The following is a 16,183-nucleotide window of genomic DNA, read 5'->3' as shown; positions in this document are numbered from 1 at the left end:
ATGCCAGGCCAACCTCTGATGAAAATTGAGATTACTTCCTTTTGCTGGACATGAATTCCAGAATCTGCAAGTTTTCTCCTTTGCATTCCACTTGTTTTCTGCTTTCCCATAACCAAAACTGCAGCCCATAAGGTTCTCCTTTAACCCAGATTCACAGAAAATATCTGTTCTGCTATTGGGCCTATCATCATTGATTTCATTCCAAGCTATCATCTACTTAACCTCCTAAACGAAGTAAATCCAATGTCATTGTGTCTTTTAAAATTTTTTTATTGTAGTCACAATCATGATTAACAAATTAATTTGCAATATTATTTAACATTCAAAGCAGAAACATCAATTTTACTTCCCCCATTTTACACTTCAAGAATAATCAGGAGACTTTACTCATTTAGCTGTTTCTTTGTCTTGAAAAATTTGCCCCATTTTAAATTTGCTGATCAATACAGTCATACTAGAGATTGAAGAGACTAGAGAGATTATTTAGTTCAACTCTCAGTGGATGAATAAGGTTCAGAAAACTTGGATAAGTTACCAATCCCCTTCATTTACTATGTGACTGAACTGCAACTGAACTCAGGACCTTCTGATTTCTGAGCCAGTTGGTAATGATTATTCTTTCCCAATCCCACTCCTTAAATTAAATCACTATTATTTCATAACTATGGCCTATTCTAATGGTTATCACAAGGAAGAAAATATTTATGGGAATGATTCAAGTTGCTTTCTATTTTTGCTCAGTAAATGTGAACATCAAATGCACCAATAAAGCATGGGTTGGCTCACTTCCCTTTTTTCTTTTTTCTTTTTCTTTTTTTTTCAGAACTGAAACCCTTAACTGTAGTGTTTGCTATAGTTGTTGTTATTTGTCCTTTATTCTCGAAGAGGTCCGTGATATCAGGGAGGTGATGCCATGACATGCAAGTGAATTGGATGGGTATGAAGGAGGTCTATGCAAAGTCACCAGTCTTATTTTCTCCTCTGAAGCCATCTGGGTCCAGTGGCGAGATACAGATCAGGAAGATTGGAAATTGAATGCAGAGGGAGAACTCGCCATTTTAAGCTAAAGACTTTAACAAGCTTCACTGTGACAGAGGCAAGACCCATTCAGTGACTAATCTAAGTCAGAAATGAGGCAAAGAATGGCCTCTTTTACCTAGTACCAAAAAAATCAATATGAAAGAAGAACCTCAGGATTTCTGGTCAAAACAGAAACAATTATTATTTACATTCACTCTGAGTCAATCAAGGCACAATGACCAATTGAGACTTGACCTGTGACCCATTGTTGGTCAGTCAAGGAGAGCCAGAGTGATTTAGATTTAAGGGCAGTCCTTGCCCATAAACCTAAAAATATCTTGCAAAACCTCAGTGATCAAACCTTATATACTTTTGGGCAGAGAACTCACAGGTGAGGATAAATTCCCTCTGTCCACAGAGAAAGAAAAGAAGAAAAGAAAAGAACACAAAGAAAAAAAAGTTTTGTGTTTGCTCAACTGGCCAGTTGAATCTCTAGTAAGGCAGCTCCTACTCCTTCCTACTCACAGAGGTTGGTGTTTCTGTAGGAAGAAGAGAAGGAAGCACTATTGCCTTTCTCGTGCATCGGCCTTAATATAATGCTGTTGGTTAAAGGGAGCGGATGGAAGAGAAAGCTATATTTAATAAGAATATTCTTTCCCTATGAAATAACAGAGGTGTTCAAAGGATTCCACCCCCCCCCCAACACACACATACTCAACATCAGAGCATAGAGTTCAACAGAGGATTCCTGGCCACATCTTTCAGCCACTCAATGAGGATATGATTCACTTCTTTTGGCCTGCAAGGGAAACACAAGCTGTCAAAAATTCTGCTGGTACCCTTTGCCCCAGGTGGAATCTGGGGAAATGGTAAAGCCAGAAATTGGACACAGCTAAGACAAAAGTCAAGATAATTCATGACTGAATGAAATTTTGTAATAACAGAGAATTTACAATTTTATACACTGAATCCTATTCAGAATGAATGATCAAACTGCCCTTTATTCAGGTTGTCCCCAAAGTCTTAGTGCAGCTTGCCACACCCCAAATGTCTTTTGGGACATCCTATATCACACATTATGCATATGATATCTGTTATTTAACTTGATCCTTTCAACAACCAAGTGATGCAAACAATATTATGCCAATTTTCATAGAACATTAAAATTGGAAGGAATCTTAGAGATTACTTAATCTAAACCTTTCCATTTTAGTAGAAGAAATTGAAGCTTGTTGAAAGGTCAAAGTGAATTGTCCTGGGTCACACAGCTAGGCAGCGTTAGATCTGGGATCTGAATTCAGTGAGTAGGATGGGATTAAGAAAGGAGGTGTTTAACTCCAAATCCAGTATTCTTTCTCTTTACCCCAGAGATACCTCCCAAGGAATCCCACCTATGGAGCTCTCCTTACTTTTCTATTTGAATCCACTGTCCACAGTTCTTAATATTTCTTCGTTTCAGGTTGGGGATCTGAAAGAAAGAAACATCAACATGAGAGGAAACCATTTTATCTTTGAATGCATAAGTTGAGCATAAATCAGCATTCCTGACTATGGGAATGGCAATGAAGACAGGGGCAGGTGAGTTTGGTACAAGGCACATTCCTTTTTAGTCTCTATAGACTGGAGGTGTCAAACTCAATTAGAAACTGATTCTAAGAAATATTTAATTAGAAAACCACAAATAAATATTATCTATATTGTTTTATAATTTTATTAGTTTTGTTAAACTACATTTTAATTTGATTTAGGTTTCATTGTGAGAATAGTGTTTAACATTTCTGCTCACAAAGAATACCTTTCTTTATTTGGTCCAAACAAGCATCATTTGACATTAAATAGACTGTGTATCTATTGTATTAAGTCTTAACTCTTATTCCAGTATCTCAGGTCCAGACAGACCTTCTTTCTACAGTTCTCCTCCTCAATAGTATTTCCCTACCTAGCTTTCAGAAAAGATGTATCTCTTTCCATAAGAGACATCTAGGTCGTCCAGTAGAGAGAACATGGGCTCTGAAGTCAGAAAATTTCAAATCTGGTCTCAGACACTTACTAGCTGTGTAACATGGGTGAGCCATTTAACCCTGTTTGCCTCAGTTTTCGCATCAGTAAAATGAGCTAGAGAAGGAAATATTTAATTTCTCCAATAATTTTGACAAGAAAATTTCAAATGAGGTTGCAAAGAGTCAAAAACGACTGAATAATAACAGCAACAATCTCTGTCCATAAATTTCTATGTCCTTCTTTTTATCTGTGACTTGGCTCAGATTGGTTCTAAACTTGTTGCAGCAAATAGGATTTCTGATCACAAAAGATATGAATGAGGATGGAAAATTTTGAGCCACACAAAGTTGATCTGGGAAAGAACCTGGCTAAGGTTCTTCTTTGTAAAGTCCTAGCACAGAACAAAACACCTGGAAAAGAAAGAAAAATGCCCTTCAAAATGAGTATTTTTTTATGTTAGGCATTGACTGTCTTTTGCAACTTAAAGTATAAAATCACGTTAGGGGGCACAATGGATGGAACATTAGTCTTGGAGTCAGGAAGCTTGGTGGTATCACAGAGCATTGAGTTCCAAACCTAGAGTCAGGGAAATCCCAAATTCAAGTTTGGTCTCAAATACTTACTATCTGTATTACTCTGACCAAGTGTGGGTTTATACAATTTCCCCTCGTAGGCAAAGATTAAAAATTGTCCAAGAAAATTAAGGTTTCCAGATCAGAGTAAAAGTTTCTTAAATCAAGATGGCCCTTCTCCAATGTAAATAGGACTTCATGTGATGTAAACTAACTTAGTGGTATCCATTCTATCAAGGTTATCTCAATGTGTGCAGAACTTTATTATATACACATTATGTAATCATTTTTGCTTTTCACATCTATACTCTAAATGCTTTCTGTACTGACATTTCACCACTTTTGTATAATTTTAATAAAAAGATGCCAACAGCCTAAAGAAGAGTCAATGACCAGTGGGAAAGCAGAAGACTACAGAGATACCACACTACAGAAGTGGGAGCTAGAACTAAAGGACAGTTGCTATTGAGTATGGATAGTAACCAGAGTTATAGACAGTGAGTTTATAGATCAATAAACCTGTTGGCTTCTGCATAGAAGCAATTAGTTGAGAGCTGAGAGTAACCCGATGCTGATAAGAGGAGTTGTGATTTCACCTATTCTTAAGGAATTTAGTTAGAGACCTGCCCTCCTAGATCTTGGTGCTGTTTCGTTATGAAAACACTAGCTTTGTCTCCTTGTAAATTCTTCCATTGATATGAAATGACCCTGAAGGAGAAATATAATATCTCCTAAGATACACATAGATAGCAAGTCACTTTTGCCTCAGTTTCCTCATCTGTGAAATAAGCTAGAGAAGAAAATGGTGAGCCCTCTTAATATTTAACAAGTATCTACACAAAGAGTTGGACACAATTGAAAAAACAAACAACCAAAAACAAACAACATAATATCTTGTCTCTCAAAGCAGGATAAGGGTGGAAGGTAATGGAGGGGAGAATATGTGGAGTTTTATCTTTAAACCATGTATACCAGTCAACTACTATTATACTTTGTGGTCTTAATTTCAATAGAGTATGGAGCAGGTTTTTGCCCTAAGTCATCATCATAATATTATTATTAGCATGCATAAAATAACATAGCACTTTTAAGTCTGTAAAGTACATTTTCTCCTTTGATCTTTACAACAATGCCATAGAGTAGATAACATTATTATGTCATCTTTATAGATGGTCAAATACAGGCTAAGGGACCTCTACAGGATAACACAGCTAGAGAATGAGACAGCATTTGAACTCCTGCCTTCAAAGTCAGTTTTCTATCTACTAAGTTAAAAGACTAGAAAGTGAATCCCTGACTTTACTTAACTGCCCCTTCTCCCTTTCCTGCAGTTTCTGGGTAGATAACAAATGCAGGCTGATTAAATGGGCAAACCACATTGTTTTGCAAAAGGTTATTTGTCAATAGATTTGAGAGCTCTCAGTCTACCAATGAAGACCGTTTGATGGTCTTTTAGTCTTTCAGAGTTGCCTGGGATTAAGAGTTTGGCCAGTGATGTATTCAGAATCAGATGTGGGACTCAGGTCTCCCTGAGCACATAAGGTAAGCTAGGTGAAGCAAGAATAAGCCCAAAGTCAGGAAAATCTGACGTCAAATTTGACCTCAGACATTTTTAATCTGTATGATCCTAAGCAAGTCATGTAACCTCTGTTTATCTGTTGCCTAATATATGAAATGGGAACCACGATAGCAATTTCTTTCCAGGACTATTGGGAGGATCACACATTCATCTATTCTTTCCTTCCTTCCTTCCTTCCTTCCTTCCTTCCTTCCTTCCTTCCTTCCTTCCTTCCTTCCTTCCTTCCTTCCTTCCTTTCTTCCTTCCCTCCTGATTCCAGTATCTGTTATGATACTATGCCTTTGATTTTGGCCTAGATTAGTCAACAGAAATTCCTGAACATTCACTCTATGAAGTACTCTGAGGAGACAGAAAGAAAATATAGTGTGGTGCATCCTAGTAAATGATTCTTTGGGGTTTTGTGAGTTGCTTAGGACAGAAAATTTCCTGAGCACTCCACATCCCAATTGGCCATGAGCTACTCTTGCATAATATGCATAATCTATACCATATATCCAGTTTAACCTCCAAACCTCTCCAGTTTGGTAGGACCCATCAGAGTTTGTGATCCACTGGTATAATCTTCAAGAGAGGGATTACCTCCTCTTGCTGAAGCAATATCATCCATGTAGGCTAGGTAAATTTTCCTTTAAAAGATACTGAAAATATCTTCCATACTTAATTGGCTCAACTAAGTTAGCTTAGTCATGATAACTAAGCTAAAGCAATTCATGTAGCTTCTTGTAGCTTAAAGAAAAAACAGACCACAAGGAGGCAGGACATTTTTTACTCCCTCCGGTCTCTGACTGGTAGATCAGCATGGCCAACACAGAGGGAAGAAAGCTGTGATCAACTGCGACAATATTTTTTCCTTGCTGAATATCCTTCTAATATAACTGCACAAATTCCTCTTATTAACTGTTATATATTCTATAGGTATTTCTTTTCATTCCAATCTGAACCAAATAGGCTTGACCATCAATACCTCTACTCTGCTATGAATCACTGGAAGAGGGCCTGTGTAGAGGGAACATGCCCTTCAGATGGCCATCTAGGCAGATGATTCAATTGAACTTTAAAATTATTTCATTCTCTGCTTTGCTTTGTCAGGTTAGACTCTATGATACTATGCTTTGTGGTAACTGGGTAACCTGCTCACTTAGCTTCTGTCACTCCATCTGGGGGCATTTTTTTCTCTTGAATGGTTCTTTTTCTGTCACAAAGCATTTCCCATCCCACTCCACCTTGAATTTGAACCCCAGGATACTTACCCATTTTTCCATGTTCTTAGAAAATTTTGGAAGGAAAATCATATCTTTCTCAGCTATGACTAACAGGGCTGGAATCAAGATCTGAGGAGAGTATAAAAAGCAGTTGGAGAAGGAGGAAGGATACTTGAAAATAAATACCTTTTCTTTCCACATTTTCTTAGTTTAAAATTTCTCTAAGTATCATTTGGTAGGAATGTAAAGAAATGGGCCTCAGGGTTACATTAGGGCAGTATAAAGGGCCCATCAGTTACAGACTTATGTTTGGGGCCCCCAACCCCAAATTTGTGGTTGTGAGTGATGAAACATGTCGAAGTATTCTAGGTATGAGGGGAGCCTGGGCAAAGGTACAGAGATGAGAAATGAAGTGTCATATGGGAAATGGAATGCCATATGTAAAGAAGGCCAGTTTGGCCAAAGTGTAATTAGTATATATAAAGAGAGTACATGTAATTAGGCTGGAAAGGTAGATTCATATAACATCTTTATGTGAACAAAAGACTTTATATTTGATCCTCAAGGTAATAGAGAACAATTTGAGTTTACTGAATAGAAAAGTAACATGTTCATACTTGGATCTTAGGAAAATCATATTGGTGGCTGTGTAAAGGATGAACTGGAATGGTGAGGGACTAGAATCAAGGAGACCAAGTAGAAGGTTATAAAAATAGGTCATTTAAGAAGTGAGAAGGATGTCATTTAGAGAGGAAAGAAGGATTGATTTGATTTGAGATTGATTTGAGAGATTTGTAGAAGGAAAAGTAATAAAATTTGGCAATTGATTAGAAATTCAGATGTGAGAAAGAAAGTAGTAGAACGTAAGTGGAAAATGAGAATTCCAAAATTTCTAACTCGGGTCACTAGATCATTGGTGGTGGTATCCCTCTCGAAAATAGGAAATTGTAGAAAAAGAGATTTTGGTGGGAGGAAAGAAAGAATGAATTCTGTTTTGGATATGATATGTTTGAGATGTCTATGAGACATCTAAATCAAAATGTTTAATATGCAATTGGTGATACATTACTAAAGCTCAGGAGAGAAATTAAGTGATGTATAAAAATCTCAGACTAATCTGCATAGAAAAGGTAAATTTGGTTTTGAATTGTTGAAACTGTTTTCCATACCTTTTTGTGATCATACCCCTGCCTATGCTGCTCCTGTAGCTATTATTTCTTCATATCTTATCCTGTGACTAATGCCTTGGCTTGTTTAAGGATTTGTTTCAATAAATCCTTCATGGGTATTACCATGTCCTGTACATAGAATCCCTGTTACCAATTTTCCTGGTCTGATGCCTGGCCTACCACTTCTTAAGCTCTGCCCATACCACACACCAACTTAACTCTAGCTCCATTTTCCTTTATTAATTCTGCCATACCCAATACAGCAAGGACCCAGTTTTGGTTTTAGAAGATGATAAAACTCTCCCGATCCAGTCCTACTTCCAAACCACAGACTTGACCATCTGTTAGGAAGATTCTCAAATATAGCTTCATACACTTTCTCTGATGTTCACTACATATAGGACCTTAAACTTTTGGGATCTTAATTTTCTTATCTAAAAATGAGGGCTTTGGACTAGATGGCAACTAAGACCCCTTCTGGCAAGAATACCAGAGTCTGACCATGATAAACAAAATATAGGGGAAATTCCTGTTGCTATTTTGTACCATCATTCACTCTGATCGTTCATTCTTGGACTTGTGGGTCGTGATGTAGTATAGAAATAAAGATAATGACTTGTCTCATGGAATTTTCCCACAAATAATATAAAAATGGCTTTTGAGTTCCAAAATTATAAAAGTTTCAATGTATGGCAAGGAGAGGCAGAGACTAAAAGCTTCTAGTTTGAATCTAGAGGTCACAATGAACCAGTGGGTGAAAGAAAGAATTATCTGCAACTATCTTGTTTTCTCCCAAACAAAATATACTGAGTATGTGGCTCCTTGGCATTTAATAAGTGAATATGTCAAGAAACTTATTGGCATCCTGAAATAAAAGCTGAATCAGAAAAAAATTAAAATTATATAATGCTATTCTAAATGTACATTTTCACCACTGGATACTACAGATACTCCTTAAAGAGTCTGAATTCATTAGAGTGGCCTACAAATCTTTGTACAGCTTGCTTATTGAAGTGATCAAAACTTAAAAACACACTAAGACTTTTGGGACACACTGTGTCTATAATGATTATAACAAGTAAATAGAAATAACAACCATGACAAAACAATAAAAAAGGAATGTTGCGATATTACAAAGAATTGTATCTTTTTTCTTCTTTCCCCTCCCTGTCCAAGGCAGAGCTGGAGGGTCTATGAGCATGAAACATTGTATATATTTTTAGATTTTTAAAAAATGTATTGTCTGCTCTCTCTCTCTCTCTTTATTTCTCTCTCTCTTTATTTTTCTCTCTCTCTTTATTTCTCTCTCTCTGTGTGTGTGTGTGTGTGTGTGTGTATGTGTGTGTATCTATCTCTATGTCTCTATCTGTCTCTGTGTCACTGTGTCTCTTTTTTCCATCTCTTTCTAGCTCTTTATGCTGGAGTCAGGAAGGGCTACATATTGGGAGAATTAAGGCTATCTAAAATAAAAAATCTATCAATATAATTTATTGTAAAAGGATGACAAAAAATGATGATGATGATGTTAATAATGATGGTAATAGTATTTCATAGATTGTTATACTCCCAAAGCTTATCATTGAGTGGCCAGTCTGGAACTTTGAGTCTCTCTGAACTTAATATGGCTGGACTTAAAAAAGAAAGTAGTCTGCTGCTGGAAGCATATGCAAAGCCTTTCTATCATGAGAGGACCTGCCAAAGTTTATGATCCACTGGCAGAGACTTCAAGGGCCCAAAGTCACCTTCATGCTACAATGAGCTGCAGAAGCATAAATGACATTTATATAGAGCTTAATAATTTGTAAGCCACCTGCTATACATGAGCTCATTTGAGCTTTACAAGCCCTCTGTGAAGCAAGGTACTTCAGGTATTTTCATGCCCACTTTCCAAATGAGGAAAATTGAGGCTCAGAAAGATTGACATGCCTTGCTCAGGCCACATAGTTTTGTATCAGAGATGGGATTTGAATCAGGTTCCTTCTGACTTCAAGTGCACTATTCTTTTCTGGGTATACATTACCTTATTTCTTAAAACAAACACTCACCTTCCTTCTGACTCCAGTGCAACCCCACCGCCAATTTGCATCCAAGTTCCGATACCAATTTAAGGGACCTCTAGGAAAGCAAAAGAAGGCAAATCAGCAAGCTCTTTCAGCCAATGATTCTTACTGAACCCTGAACCTCAAAGAAAGCAAGTCTGAAATAAGAAGTGGTCCCCTTTCTCAGAGTATATGATATTTTCTCCTGATCAATCAGTCAATAACTAACCAACATTTATGAAGTGACCATTATGTGCTAGGCACTGTTATGGGTACTAAGAATAAAAAGTCAAAATCAAAATGGGCCTTCCCTCAAGGATGAAGGGTAAAGTTATTAATGTCACATTTCAGATTCTGTCTACTCAACAGAATCTGTTACTCGGGGTGCTAGGATGTTCTGTATCCTCCAATTTGCCACACAACCCAAACAAACACATGAGTACCTGCAGTTAATCTATAGGAATTTGGGCTTGGCTTCCTATTGCTCATGACTTTGAGTGCTATGTGTTTCTTCAGGGTAAGATAAATTACTCTGAAGATTCCTCCCTACTCAACATCTTCCTTTTCCTCTAGGATGTACTTTCTGAAGGGATTATCAAAATGGGGTGAGTCTGGGGATCAGTCCTGTGACTTCACTAGTGAAAAGAATTTCTAATGAGGAAATTGATTTTTCTAAGATAGGCTCTCACTTTCTCTTCAATTTAGGGGATGGGAGTGGTGATGACATATTAAGAAGTTAAGAGAATTTTAGGCACATGACCAAAGTATGTCAGAGAAGGAACTCAAACTCAGGAATCCCTGATGTTAAAACTGCCTTAGTACTCATCATTCTTGTGGGAGGTGTTGGGGAAGAAAAAATACAAGAGTAATTACCCAGTAAAGAATGGGTAACAAACATTTGAAATAAGTCTTTTTTGAACTCAGATTCTCCCAGAATGCCTTTCTGTTTACATATCTTAAGGATTCCTTTCGGTGGGAGGGGACAAGCAATAGAGGTGTGGGTATGGGAGTACCAGTGCTTGTGTCTGAAATGTGTTCAGATACCATGAGGATATTTCTTTTTGAAATTTTATAAAAGGCATATGTATGATGCATGGTTGGAGAGTTAGAAATAGGTTCAAATCTCATTTCAGACACTTACTAGCCATGAGAGTTTGGCTAAGTCAGAACTCCTCTGAGCATTATCGGTGAAGAGGAATTATTTGATCCTTTTTGCAATTCCCTGAGAAAATGTATCTCAGTAAGACTAGAAAGGAAGGCTATAACATTCTGCTACAGGGACATTTATAAGCTGCTAGAAATATTCACTTTTGAGGGGTGCCCTGCAGGTGGGGAAAAGGAGGGAGGAACTGATATGCTGGGCTTTTGTAGTGAGAATAGCCCGTGAAAATGAGGCAGACTTAACTCCCTTTCTTTCTTCCCTGCCCACCTTCTCACAAAATCATTTGACCTTTACCTGAAGCCAGATTTCTTGAATTGCTGCACATAGAATTCAATCTCCTCCTCTGTTACCATCCAGCTCCGAGGGGGATTCTCAGTTTTTTTCAAAATTCCTACAGAAGAAAGACACTCACCTGCATCCCTGTACTCTGGTTTCACAGGTTTCCATAACTGGTGTCATTCACTGCATGGCTAATCTTGAGAACCTCATCATTTTGATCACATCATCCCCCTGTTTCAGAAGTGTGCTGGGATGCCTAATTGCTTTTTTTGTTATTCTAGAGTTCTAGGTCTAGAAATGGAAAGGACCTTCAGCATCAAAGCCCTCACATTTTATAATCAGGGAACTGAAGACCAGAGAGGATCTGAAGTATCCTGTCCAAGATTATACTGGAAGTAAGTAGCAGAGGCACGATTTTGATCCTAAGTGGTCAGAGCTGAAATCTACTCCTTTTCTCCCAGTACTATTCTGTCCCTCCTTGGGTCTTCCAACCATGGCTTCCATTATGGAAATGCTCCTATTTCCTATTTCACCTTAGATGGAGCCAGAGAACCTTTGTTCAAAGTCCACCTCTTGTGATTACTACTTACATATTGGAAATGAGAAACCAACCACACCAAGTTCTTTGCTAACAAAATCCCAAATGGAGTCACAAAAAGTTGAACATGATTGAAATGACTGATGAACAACAATAACAAAAGGCTAGGAAAGCCCAAAAGATCACTACGTCAGAGTGCAGAGAGAGATATGGGAGTGAAAAAAAAAAACTTAAGGAGAAACTTCTCACAGATCTTGTCAATTCCTTCCCTGACTCTTCCAATCATCCCCTGCCAATGATATTTCTCACCTTTTTCCAGAGTATTTTCAAATCTGAGATACTGCAAGGAAGAGAAAAAAAAACAAAATAAAAATTCCTTTAGAAAAAGTGACAGTTTGGCAAAAATTAGAGTTAGATCTATATCTCTATACTACATGCTGCAATAAAGTCAACATGGATGCTTAATCTGAATTTTAAAGGTCACATAATTTTTAAAAAGGTGAAAATCAGAGCATGCACTTTTCAGAGTTGAAATAAAGGTCAGAGATGATCACAAACAATAAAACAGATAATTTCAATTATATGAAATTAAGAAACTATGCACTTAGGATAAGGATGTGGCTAAATGGGAGGAAAATATTTGATCATGGTTTAAAATACAAAATATATGATGAACTAACACCTAATAAGACTATATAAGCACTAAAAGTCATTCCCCAGTGAATGTCCTTAAAGAATGTGAAGAAAGGTTTCTTGAAAGAATTACAAATCATTAGTGACTGTGAAAGATAAGAGGAAGAAAAATCAAAATAACTTTGAAGTTTCATTTTACACACAGCAAACTGGCAAAGATGACAAAAGATGGGTATAGTTAATGAAGGGCTATGGAATGAGAGGCACACTAATACATTGCTAGTGGAGTTGTAAATTGGTCCAATAATTTTGGAAAGCAATATAGAACTCTGAAAAGAAAATTTTAAAAGCCCCTTTGCCCTTTTACCCACATATCTCACCCATAGCATATATCCCAAATTACTCAATCTTTAAAGATCTGAATTGCTTCACCTGGAGAATGAAGATAATCATAGACCTGACACTTGAATTATGGACTCAAGTTCCTGTTTAGTTTTAAAATCATTTATCTTAACTTTAGTAATTTATGAGATTATTAGGAGAAAGGGACTGAATATATAGTAGTTTCAACACAATTAGATAAAATAAGATTAGGAAGAGAAATTCAAATATTTGCATAAGCTGTTTGAATGCAGATGAAAGAACAGGCTTCTAGTGTTGGAGCTAAAGCAGTCTCAGAAGTCATCTAGTTTTACTGATGAGAAAAGATAGCTTAAGTGGCTTGCTACTTAACGTAATTAGGAAATAGCAGAACCAATACCTAAGACCTCTTACTGTAAATCTGTGTTCGTTCTATGACACCATTTTATAGGATCTCCTAGGTGACCTTTAGACTTTAGCATAGATGGGGCAGTTTAGTGGAACGTGTCCCTAGAGTCAAGTGGATTTGATTTTAAATAGGACCTCAGACAGTTGATAGTTGTATCTGCCAAAAAAAAAAAAATCTTAGGCTAGAAAATGAAAAAACCCTCACTGTTATTATCTTACTCCACTCTATAGTAATGTGAAATGGCAGGATTCCCATCCCATCTAGGGATGGGATAGACAGGAACTAAAAGAGAAGGTTAGAAGTATTTGTTTAATTACAAAGCTAGTAAAAAATACAGAAGGGCAGGCCAGATGCTTCATATTCTGCTTTTTCCTCCCAGAGCCAAGTCAGCCACCAGTTTCCTTCCCACAATACCCTGTTGCCTTCAACAATCCCTGAATGCAGCGTATACATATATACCTTTTTCTCATCACTTGCTCGGAAAATTAATTTAAATGTCTGGGTGAGATCCTTCTCCAATTCAGCCTCTGCCACTCCCTGAAAAGATAATAGAAACAGTGAAGAATGATCCAATGACAAGAAGTCTCTTTTGAAACCTAGCTCTCCTGATGGACTCCTAGATTGGTCAAATGATTTCTAGGTTGCCTTGCCAAGTCATTTTTCTTGCAGGCCTCCATTTTCTAGCATGGAAAATAATAAGAACCAGAGAAGTGAGGGAAGCAACTTAAAGATTTTACAAAGAGAGGCAACATGGTATAGGAGAAAGAATATTGACACTGTCCCATTTCTATTGTGTGTTACTTGTGTGATCTTAGCCAAATCACTCTTTCTGCTTTCTCAACAGTTAAATGAGGAGATTGGATCAGACGGCTTTTGAAATCCCTTCCAATTCTACATTTGGGTTCCTATGCTCCCATTTGAACTTTCCTACAATTCTGGAAGGTGGGATTATAGATTGAAAGCCTGCAAGGTACACAGAAGTCATTGAGTCATACCATTGTATTACACAGATTAGGAAACTGAAGTCCAGAGGGATGTATTAACTTATTTAAATTTATAGTTGCAGAAATGAAATTTCAACCCAGATCCTCTGACTCTAGATTCAATACATTATGCATTAGAAAGACAACACTATTTTTATATGGGATGGCTTTCTAGGTAGGGGAAGAGGAGAGATACTGAGAGAAATTCCAGTGATGTAAAAAATAGAAGCAAAAAAGACAGCAATAAATATTTGTAGAAAAGGAAGACAATATAATTCTTTAGTGATAGGGAGATAAATGTACCTAGCTTCATTTCAGTAATTAATTTAGTGAGTTAAAAGCCTAGAAGAAAGAGTTCCCATTGTTTTCTTGAATAAAAATCTGGCCTTGAAAATTGATCTTAGAACAATGCAGAGTCACAAGGAAAGAGAAGAAGGAAAACTGAAAAACTTTCTGAGGCTCAGAAACTGAGGCTCTGAGTTGTGGTCTTTACCCAACAACACAGATTTATAGTAAGAGGCAATTGCATTGCCAAAGACAAAATACAGTACTACCAGAACTACTAAATCATAGTCTGATATTCATTGATAATAACTTTAATATGGTTTGAAATGACTTTTCTTTCCCCAGAAGTCAAGTGCAGGTTGGAAGAGAATTGGGGATATTGAGTAAGGGGTAAATATATATGATACAGAATTAGAAGAAAATCAGAGAAAAATGGAAGAATTTACATGAACTGATGCAGAGTGAAGGAAATGGAACCAAGAAGACAATATACACCCTCACTAAGCAAGATGATATAAAGGAAGCAATATGAAATGTCATTATAGGAAAAAACCCATCTTGACCCCAGAAAAGATAAGAAAATGTACCTTCCTTTTTTCTTGCAGAGTTGATGGTGATGTAATATGCATTGTTAATTAATTAATAGAATAAAAACAATTAATTATTTTTTGTTGTTAGAGAAGAGAGGTGAGGGATGTAGAAGACCAAGTGATCCAAAGGAAAGAGTGCCTGATTTGCCTTTATGGACCTTAGTTTCTTCATCTATAAAATGATGTGGGTATGTTAGATGCCCTCTAGGATCCTTTCCAGCTCTAAATTTATGATTATATAATGCTATGCAATATAGGGACTCATATTTTATGCTTTTATTTAATTTATGCTAATTAATACAACCTAACAAAACATATTAATTATTATTTCTCATTTTCCAATGTTATAATGCACACTGTGGCACAGGTTGAAAGTCTTCCAGTCTTTTCCCTATTAATCCAAGAAATGCAGAACATGTATAAGTTGATTAATATGGCCAGTTGCTACCTTGGAAGTCAGGGAAAGCCTGTCCCTAATGAGATGCATCTTCATGCCTGGAATGTACTGCTCACCTGTGCTTTTAGGAATTCTTAATTTCCTTCAGAGCTCAGCTTGAGGATCATTTCCTGTAGGAAGCCTCTACTGATCCCTCTGTTTCTTAATATTCTTTCTGTTTATGCACAAACACATACACACAACCATATACCACATATACACACTATGCATATATATACTATATATATTCACCCATATATATGTAGGTATATATACATTAAAAAATATGTATGTATATGTATGTGTTTATCTCTCTCTATCTCTCTCTTTGTAATAGGGGATTGGCATATGTGCAGCATTTGTCAACATGCTTGGCTGATCTAATTTCCCCATTCGGCAGAGACAAGGAAATTTCTGGGAATCTTGATAATGTGGACTCAAAATGCCTTGGAGAGACTGTGAAGCGTTCATCATCATGTAACCACATGTTTAAGAAGAGGCTTTTTAGATTAGATTTTTTTAAGATTGTGCAGCCTGAATTAAGAGAGTCTTCAAAAAGGCCTCTCTTGACCTTGACCCAAATTTCTTCCTTTGTTCTCTTCTGCTAGTCTCTGGGGATTTAAGTCCTTTAAATATGGCATTCACTGAGAAACAGTGCTGGAAGGAGCAGAGGTACTGAGACTTCTCCCTATAGAGGCCTATACATTGACTCTTTCCCTTCTACATAAAGAAATTTGAGTCTCTGTTGGAATTCATGGGAGCTGTTGGAATACATGGGAGCCACCTGACAGTGGCTGCTGGAGATCTAACCCAGAATGGATCTCCTCTTGTGAGAGGATGATACAAGGAGGCTGAGAGGCAGTTGTTGTTCTCTGAACTCTCTGACTGAGAAGCCATTGTATTATCTGACTTCTCTTCTCTTCCCT

General features: G+C 37.0%; 1 pseudogene; it reads right to left on the bottom strand.

The window, feature by feature from the left end:
* Nucleotides 1–256: 256 nt before the first annotated feature.
* LOC127548798 (bifunctional epoxide hydrolase 2-like) overlaps nucleotides 257–16,183 on the bottom strand; it is a 55,077-nt pseudogene continuing 39,150 nt past the window's right edge.

The sequence above is a fragment of the Antechinus flavipes genome, chromosome 2, assembly GCF_016432865.1.
Source record: "Antechinus flavipes isolate AdamAnt ecotype Samford, QLD, Australia chromosome 2, AdamAnt_v2, whole genome shotgun sequence".
NCBI lineage: Eukaryota > Metazoa > Chordata > Mammalia > Dasyuromorphia > Dasyuridae > Antechinus > Antechinus flavipes.
The sequence above is the reverse complement of the archived record's forward strand: the minus strand, read 5'-3'. Positions and strand labels throughout refer to the sequence as shown.